At 48.6% G+C, this 9,215-nt stretch overlaps 1 pseudogene across 2 annotated transcripts; it reads left to right on the top strand.

The window, feature by feature from the left end:
- The first annotated feature begins 1,129 nt into the window (after nt 1–1,129).
- LOC309532623 (potassium voltage-gated channel subfamily A member 1 pseudogene) lies at nt 1,130–8,303 on the top strand (annotated as a pseudogene). Of its 2 annotated transcripts, none has more exons than XR_014224718.1 (2): nt 1,130–4,594; nt 7,888–8,303. The product of XR_014224718.1 is annotated as a potassium voltage-gated channel subfamily A member 1 pseudogene (transcript). The 2 variants fall into 2 exon arrangements; XR_014224719.1 differs by having other exon boundaries at nt 8,088–8,303.
- Nucleotides 8,304–9,215: the final 912 nt, after the last annotated feature.

Below are 9,215 nucleotides of genomic sequence, written 5' to 3' on the forward strand. Positions count from 1 at the left end.
TATTAATACTTCTTTGGTCATCCTCTGTGCATTTGCCATGATCTGCTGCCAGTCTCTGTGTCCATCAGAGGTTACTATACTTTTAAGGCCAGTGGGGGTGTTCAAGGGAGCATCTCCAATATAGGAGAAGGAGAGCAGTTTCTTGGCTGTTGAGAATTTTTTCATTAGGGTGTATATATATTGAGGTACTAGCATATGACCCTGTTGATGTAAAATCCCTTTAGCCAAACCCAAAAAAATCCAGTTCATGAAAGGGGCTATCTATGCCTCTGAGTCTCAGGTCTGAGACTGAGATCTTTTGGCTTCTGTTGATCCTGTGTGTGACTAGGCGAGTCGCTGGTTCAAATTTCACCTTCGCTGTAAATGCACCAGGTGGGCTTATCAGCCACAGGTTCCCCGGCCACTTTCTCTACATCCGCGTCTCGGAGATAAAACACGGACCAACCTTAACCGGAAAAGATTTCTGAAGCTGCTGCATGCGCAAGCCCTACCTAGATGCCAAATGGTAGCGGCGTTTGCAGAGATGTCTGGCTTTCCACACGCCTCCATTTCTCTGCTGCTGCAAATGTACTGGCAAAACATCCGTGTGGCTTTCCTGAGATATAATCCTCTCCCTCTCCCCCCCCCCCCCGCTCTCCACTCGTGCGCTGGATGATGAAAGTAATATCACAAGGGAACAGTAATAATCTCTTGCATTATCCCTGGGAAGCCGCAGTTCCCCCGCCGCCGGCCCCCCTCCCCCGCCGCCGTATTTGCCGAAGCAAAACAACCCCCCTTCCGCCTGGGCGCATCTCCTTTTCCTCCGCTGCCTCGGAGTGGAATCCCCGCGCATCCCAACAGGTGCGCAAAGTTGCGCCGGGAGCGCTCCCTGGAGAACTATGGAGATGACCCGTTTGGAGAGAGGCGCCCCGGGGCTCTCTACCTCGTTCGCTGCGCAGCGCGCCCGGAGGCACTCTCGTTGCACCCGGAGGCAGAGGTCCAGGCGGCGCGCGCGCGCGCGCATCTCCCGCGTCCCGCCCGGCGCGCGCAGCAGCGGCTCTTCGTCGTCGGGCCCGGCGCGCCGCGGGGGGCGGGCTTTCGCTTAGCAGGCGGCGGTGGCGGCGTGGGGGGCGCGCGCGCGCGCGCATTTGCCGAGGCCGCGGTTGCGCCGGAGACACGAGCGCCGCCGGGACCCCCGCCTCCTCGCCGCCGCCCGGGAAGAAGGCGAGAGCCTCGCTTGACGTCAGGAGGAGCCGGCGAGCCAGAGCCTGCCGCCTCCTCTCCGCGTTTGGCCGCCGCTTGGCGCGCTTCGTGCGCGCCCAAGCAGCAGCAGGAGGAGGAGGCGCGCCGCCCCACCGGGAGGTGGCTGCCTCGGACGGGGCGCAGCATGCGGGGCGCCTCCGATGCCTCTTGGTGCCCCCGACGCCGCCCCGGCTGCTCCCCATGGAGATCGCGCTGGTAACGCTGGAGAACGGCGGCGCCACGGCCATCGGCGAAGATGGCCCCGGCAGCGGCCTGAGCCGGGCTGAGCGGCTCCCTTGGCTGCCCGAGTGCGGCGCCAAGGAGGGCTGCCCGGAGCCGGGCGCAGCGCGCGGCTCGCCGCGAGGCCTCCTGCGCCCACCCGACGTGGCCATGCTGGCGGCCGACGAGGAAGGGCCCCCCCGCCCGGGCAGGGCCAGGCCCGCGGCGGGGGCCCCCTCTGCCACTGAGCCGCCGCCGTCTTCGTCGGCGGCGGCTGCTGGGGGCGACGAGGGCGACGAGGGGCCGGAGGCGGAGGCGGAGAGCGAGCGCGCCCTGGGCGGCCAGCAGCGCGTCCTGCTCAACATCTCCGGGCTGCGCTTCGAGACGCAGCTGGGGACCCTCAGCCAGTTCCCGGACACGCTGCTTGGGGACCCCGAGAAGCGCATGCGGTACTTCGACCCGCTGCGCAACGAGTACTTCTTCGACCGCAACCGGCCCAGCTTCGACGGCATCCTCTACTTCTACCAGTCGGGCGGCAAGCTGCGGCGGCCCGTCAACGTCTCCATCGATGTCTTCGCCGACGAGATCCGCTTCTACCAGCTGGGCGACGAGGCCATGGAGCGCTTCCGCGAGGACGAAGGCTTCATCCGCGAGGAGGAGAAGCCGCTCCCGGCGCACGAGTTCCAGCGTCAAGTGTGGCTCATCTTCGAGTACCCGGAGAGCTCCAGCTCTGCGCGGGGCATCGCCATCGTCTCCGTGCTCGTCATCCTCATCTCCATCATCACCTTCTGCCTGGAGACGCTGCCCGAGTTCCGCGACGAGCGGGAGCTGCGCGTGCCCCTGCTCCCGTCGCCCAACGGCACGGCGGAAAGCGCCCCGACGGCGCCCAGCACACTCAGCGACCCCTTCTTCATCATCGAGACCACGTGCGTCATCTGGTTCACCTTCGAGCTGCTGGTGCGCTTCTTCGCCTGCCCCAGCAAGCCCGAGTTCTCCAGGAACATCATGAACATCATTGACATTGTGGCCATCATCCCCTACTTCATCACGCTGGGGACGGAGCTGGCTCAGGAGCAGCAGAAGAAGGAGCAGCCGCAGGGCAGCAGCAGCAGCAGCAGCAGCAGCAACGGAGGCCAGCAGCAAGCCATGTCCTTGGCCATCCTCAGAGTCATCCGCCTGGTCAGGGTCTTCCGGATCTTCAAGCTCTCCAGGCACTCCAAGGGGCTGCAGATCTTGGGTCAGACTTTGAAAGCCAGCATGAGGGAACTGGGCCTTCTCATCTTCTTCCTTTTCATCGGCGTGATTCTCTTCTCCAGTGCCGTGTATTTTGCTGAGGCTGATGATCCCGAATCACATTTCTCCAGCATCCCTGATGCCTTCTGGTGGGCCGTGGTCACCATGACCACGGTGGGCTATGGAGATATGAGGCCTGTCACTGTGGGGGGCAAGATTGTGGGGTCCTTGTGTGCTATTGCTGGGGTGCTCACCATCGCCCTGCCTGTCCCGGTTATTGTCTCCAACTTCAACTACTTCTACCACCGAGAAACGGACCATGAGGGAGAGGCCATCCTCAAGGAGGAGTCTAGTACTGCTCAAGGCGGCTCAGCCGGGGACTTGAAGAGACGAACCAGCAAAAACTCTTTGGACAAATCCGTTGTGCACTTGGAAAACGCCGAGGGGGTTAACAATGGGACCGGGTCTGTGGAAAAGGCCAACATCAAAGCTAAAAGCAGCATGGATCTCAGAAAATCTCTCTATGCACTCTGCCTGGATACCAACAGGGAAACAGACTTGTAAGACAAGGGGAATAGGAAGAACGTTTGCTTGATGGAATTGTTAGAGAAAGCTAAATGGTACTGTCACTTAGTATTCATTTTTGAAATATGGTAGCCGTTCTTAAGAAACCTTCAGGAAAAAGCAAGTTATTTTGTTTCATTTTGGTTTTTAATGTTCTCCCCTTCCCATGAGACTGTCATCTATTTATAAAACCAGCTAAGATTAAGCTAGACACCTCCCATTATCTAGGAGGCTTTCTAAGCTGTTTAAGTGCAAATTGATGTTGCTTGCGGATAATTTATTTTACTAAAAAAGAAACAGTTCATTTGTAGCACAGTTCATTTGTCCAAACCCTCTTTTTCCATGGGAAGTAAATGGATTATTTGTTGGTACTGTAGTTTCAAGCTGAAATATTTCTATTTTCTATATGTCTGATTATATTTATAGATGAAAAGAGCACTTTTTCGGTGATGTATGACTTCATAAAATCTCTAGAAACTTTTAGTGAAGTAATATACCCCCCCCCCCGTTTAGTACAAAACTGATTTTCTCGTGTGTGAAGTGAATGTGGTATTTTCAGCCTTCTAGCAGAAAAGTATTTTGTTGTCAGAGTTGGGGTTTTGTTCTCTTGTTGAGCCTTAAATTATTAAAAATGCAGATTTTTTTCTTAATAAATACATATAATGCTGTATAATATTTCTGATAATCCAGTGATGTGCTTTTTATCCCAAGAAACAAAAATCTTAAAAGTTTGTTGCTGTTGCTGTTTGGTTGTTTGTCCTTTATAACTGGTGTTTTTTAAGGGTTTTGTTTTGTTACTAGAAACTGTTTACTATTAATCAGGTTTGATCCAAGTGCACCACAGATCAAAGGCACTGGACATGACATAAGCAGAGCGTGAGAATAAATATGTTCAGGATGTGAAGCCTTTGGAATTGGCACTCTAGATTCCAGGTAGTACCATTTAGTGCTTTCACTGTATGGTTGTCTCACTGACAGTATTTCAGGAATGGTCGCTTCTGAAAGTATCAAATGCAGTTATCTAAACAATGCTCTTGTGGCTTCGATTTTGCATGGGACAAGCATGGAGAAATCTTCAATGGGCCCATTTGGCAGTCTCCTGCACAGAAGTTCCTGAATGATACATGGCAGGAGTCAAGACTACCTTTATGAAGCACAGAACTCCATTGTTCATCTAGGATAACGCAGCCTGCCGTGAAATCAGTTGAGCCATGTCTTCAGACAACCATCCTCGATCATTTTTCTTGTTGCTGCAGCAAGGAACCAAGTCATATGAGTTTGTGTCGAACTCCCATTTCATTGTGAAGGAAGGTTTCAGCCCTTTACCAATGAACATAGAAGAGGACCGGCAATCAAGGTTAGTTTATATCTAACTCAAAACTATTCATGCTGAATTGCATTTGTTAATGAGTGCTTTAGCTAAGAAAGTGAATCAAGGTAGCTTTAAATCACTCTTGAAAGCTTAGCCCTGAGACTCCTTTGAATTCTGTCATGATTAACATATGGCCTAATCCTTCTTTACATGCCAGAAAGACCTCAGCACACAGGAGGCAAGTACATACAGATAGCTCACCCCATCACGGGGATTTGAACCGCCGACCTTCTGATCGGCAAGCCCAAGAGGCTCAGTGGTTTAGACCATAGCGCCACCCGTTGCTCAGTCCCAGCTCCTGCCAACCTAGCAGTTCAAAAGCATGCCAATGCAAGTACAGCGATACCGTGGTTTAGAACCATAATCCGTTCCAGAGGTCTGGTTGTAAACCAAAACAGGTTGTAACTCAAGGCACGCTTTTGCCAATGGGGCCTCCAAAAAACATTTGGTTGTAATAATAATAATAAAAGGGTTGTACAGTGGTACCTCGGGTTAAGTACTTAATTTGTTCCGGAGGTCCGTTCTTAACCTGAAACTGTTCTTAACCTGAAGCACCACTTTAGCTAATGCGGCCTCCTGGTGCTGCCGTAGCCCGATTTCTGTTCTTATCCTGAAGCAAAGTTCTTAACCTGAAGCACTATTTCTGGGCTAGCGGAGTCTGTAACCTGAAGCGTATGTAACCCGAGGTACCTTTGTAATCCAAAAAAAGGGGAAACAACACTTCAGGGTTTGACATGGTAGTAATCCAAAATGGTTATAATCCAAAACGGTTGCCAACCAAGGTACCACTGTAGATAAATAGGTACCGCTGTGGCAGGAAAGTAAATAGTGTTTCTGTGCGTTCTGGTTTCTGTCACGGTGTTCTGTTGCACCAGAAGCGGTTTAGTCATGCTGGCCACATGACCCAGAAAGCTGTCTGTGGACAAACGCCGGCTCCTTCGGCCTGAAAGCGAGATGAGCGCCGCAACCCCAGAGTCACCTTAGACTGGACTTAACCGTCCAGGGGGCCTTTACCTTTTACCTTACAGACAGCAGAGCAAAGTGGAAAGACTTTCTTTGGACCCCAACACTTCAAGCTGCCGGTGGGGTGTATCCCCAAGAGACAAAACTCCCAGCTCATTGGAAGATAGCATATCAGGAATGAAGTTTAGCTAAACCCTTCTCTCTAGCATACTTCTCTACAAACTTCTCTGCAAACAGGGATTATTTTTGTGTGGACAATTCAAACACACAACTACTATATTCAGGGCGTGGGATATAACCCTCAGTTTAGCCAAGGGGTAAGTTGACCCTCAGGTTTGTACTCTGGGGTGCTCCCTGACTTCGCTTCAGAGATAAAAGCAACCAATGAACTGGCCAGAACTTTTCAAATAGGAGCAGAATTGCCGTTCTACGTGACTTGGTGATTTTTAATAGACTTTTTTTGGTCTTACAAATGCACCCACAGAGGCCACATTTTGAATATGAAAAGAAGCTTTTAACCTGTGCCTGGAGAGAAGATTCCTGTATGTTTTCCCTAAAAGCAGCTGAGGGGAGGGGGATTTTCATAAGATAAAACAGACAAGGGGGAGAGAAGCCCCACTCGGCATCAATGACCCCTCCCCTTCAAATTGCATTATCACTGCTACATTCTATAAGCCAAAAAATGTCTGAAAATGCAATTCTGTCTCATCTCCATAAATGTTGCTATCCTTCAGTGTTTATTCCTGCCTGCTCATACATAAATGCAAATTGATAGTTGCCTAAAGAAGCCAAATCTTGCAAAATTCCCCTGTTTGGTCACTTGAAGGCAACTCCCCCCCCCCGCCCAATTAAATATAATAAGCCTAGTTAAGTCATTATTTTCTCCCTGCAGGCGAGTGAATAGAGGCACATACATGCTCAAGACTCAAATTAAATTGAGCGGACTTCTTTTTGGGAAAATCAAACCATAGCTGTCAACTTTTCCCTTTTCTCACGAGGAATCCTATTCGGAATAAGGGAATTTCCCTTAAAAAAAGGGAAACGTTGACAGCTATGAATCAAACCCTTTCTTCTTTGTGATGTTTATTTCCTGTTCTGGTCAGGTTGGAATTGTGCATTCCATGCAGCAAAGCATAATTAAATATTTTGAATCTGGGGTTTCAGGATATTGAATTACATGCATTTTTTAAAAAAACTTCTTAATCCCCTATACCTGAAAAAACTCTTTTGTAATCAGATACAGAAGCCAAAACAATCCTCGGTTCAGTACGTGTGTTTTAAAAGATGTACCTGACGACTCCAAAAATATTTTAATAATGGAATTGTGATAAGGATTATTGCTTCTAGTTCAAAAGTACAAGGCGGATAAGGATATATTGACAGATATATGGAGGAGGATGAGAGTCTTAATGCTATTTTCTATGGGATCTTATAGGCAAGAACACATACAAACTCCCTTCCCTTGGATACTGCTGACAGCTGTTCCAAATTCTGGTGCTGATAAGTTTGGGGCTGAAGGCAGGGTTTACATTTTTACTATTGTCTGGGTAATGGGCAGAAATGATAAAGGTGTAGAGATGCAGGAGGGATGCGGGTGGCGCTGTGGGTTAAACCACAGAGCCTAGGACTTGCCGATCAGAAGGTCAGCAGTTCGAATCCCCGCAACGGGGTGAGCTCCCGTTGCTCAGTCCCTGCTCCTGCCAACCTAGCAGTTTGCTAGCATGTCAAAGTGCAAGTAGATAAATAGGTACCACTCTGGTGGGAAGGTAAACGGCATTTCTATGTGCTGCTCTGGTTCACCAGAGGCGACTTAGTCATGCTGGCCACATGACCCGGAAGCTGTACGCCGGCTCCCTCGGCCAATAAAGCGAGATGAGCGTCGCAACCCCAGAGTCGGTCACAACTGGACCTAATGGTCAGGGGTCCCTTTACCTTTACCTTTAGAGATGCAGGAAACTGGGCAAGCCACTCTGAAGAAGCATTTTTGAGGTGGATCTGGGAGGTGGATCTGGCAGTGATTCCATCCTATCACTGATGGGGAAGGCACCCTGGCCCAATCTGGGCCTGTGTGTTTACCACTTAGGCTAACAGTTTATCAAGTTGGAATTGAAAATGAGAAAAATAATCTTTAGGGCAGGGGTAGGCAATCTAAGGCCCGGGGGCCGGATGCGGTCCAATCGTCTTCTCAATCTGGCCCACAGACGGTCTGGGAATCAGCATGTTTTTACATGAGTAGAATGTGTCCTTTTATTTAAAATGCATCTCTGGGTTTTTTGTGGGGCATAGGAATTTTAATTTTTTTTTTCAAAATATAGTCCAGCCCACCACATGGTCAAAGGGACAGTGGACTGGCCCACATCTGTAAAAGGTTGCTGACCCCTGCTTTAAGGGATGCCTGGACCCTCAGAATAGCAGTCTAGAAAAATTAGAGGAACATAGCAAACATGTTGAAATGGCAGCAGTTCTATGTTAGACTTTTTAGCTTGTGGTTTGAAATGCAAAGGTTCTGTTTCAGGTGACAGAAGATTCTTGGCTCATGTTTACCTGATGCTATGCATTCTTCGTTATGTCCCATGGAGTTTAATGGAGAATATGCTGAACTCAATGTGCATAACATCTTAGAAGACTCTGGAAAAGTTAAACTTTGTAGCTGTAACAGTTGCAAATGATGAAATCTGTATTTTTAAACAAAGACCTTGGTTTACATTTTCAATAAAACCTTTTAATTTTATTCTGAGAGTGCTTTTGAATGCAAAAAGAATTGGTTGGTATTTGGGGTGGGACAGTGAATCCTGAATACAAAATAAATCTCGGAGCTTTTCCAAACTTGTCAAGCAGAGGGTTTCAGCAATTTCACTGAAAAAGTGCATTTGAGAAGTAGACTCTAACCTATGAAAACTGATGCTATAAAAATGGTATTGGTCTTAAAAATGCCAAAGCGTTCTGCTAGTTGAACCAACTGATTTTGGGGGGTTTATTGGATATGCACGCTAAATATAAACACACTGCTGGCCAAGAAAAAGCCAATCTTGTTTAAAATGATAAATATTTCCAGAAAGGAAAAAATTACCTTTAAAATCAGAAAAAAGGAGTATCAATAGTCATGAAATAAATAAGAGGATTGACAGTGCTAACCTATATTGGAAGTAAGTCTCACTGAATTCGGTGTACTTACTTTCAGGTAAGCGTGTATAGAATTGCAGCCTAAGCATTTTCTTTTAATTGTATGTGTTCGGGAACCTCGATAAAGTCAAAGTTATTAATACATAACTATAAAAATGGCTCTGAGAGTCTTTCATTTTGTTTTATATTGTAAATGCTTTGATATTGTAAAATGAATGGTTGACTATCAAGGGCAGCTAGAATTTCTGAACGCTTCCTTAAAGGCCCTCCATATTTCACTCTAGGAGAAAGCAGAGGTCCAATATTACTGGAGATACGAATTAACAACACCCGAATGGTTGACACCAACTTGTCTAAACAGCATGCAAGTTGCAATGGTGCTTTTAAATGTGAGTTTTCACTATTTGGACTTCAGTGCTCAAGGGGAAAAATGCTTCGTCCCGTGTTCCTGTAACTGGGCCCTAAATGATGGGGGCTTTTTACGTGAAACCTCTAAGCCCAGCTGCAAATGGAGAGAGAG

The sequence above is a fragment of the Podarcis vaucheri genome, assembly GCF_965113315.1.
Source record: "Podarcis vaucheri genome assembly, chromosome: 5".
In the NCBI taxonomy this organism is placed as follows: Eukaryota; Metazoa; Chordata; class Lepidosauria; order Squamata; family Lacertidae; genus Podarcis; species Podarcis vaucheri.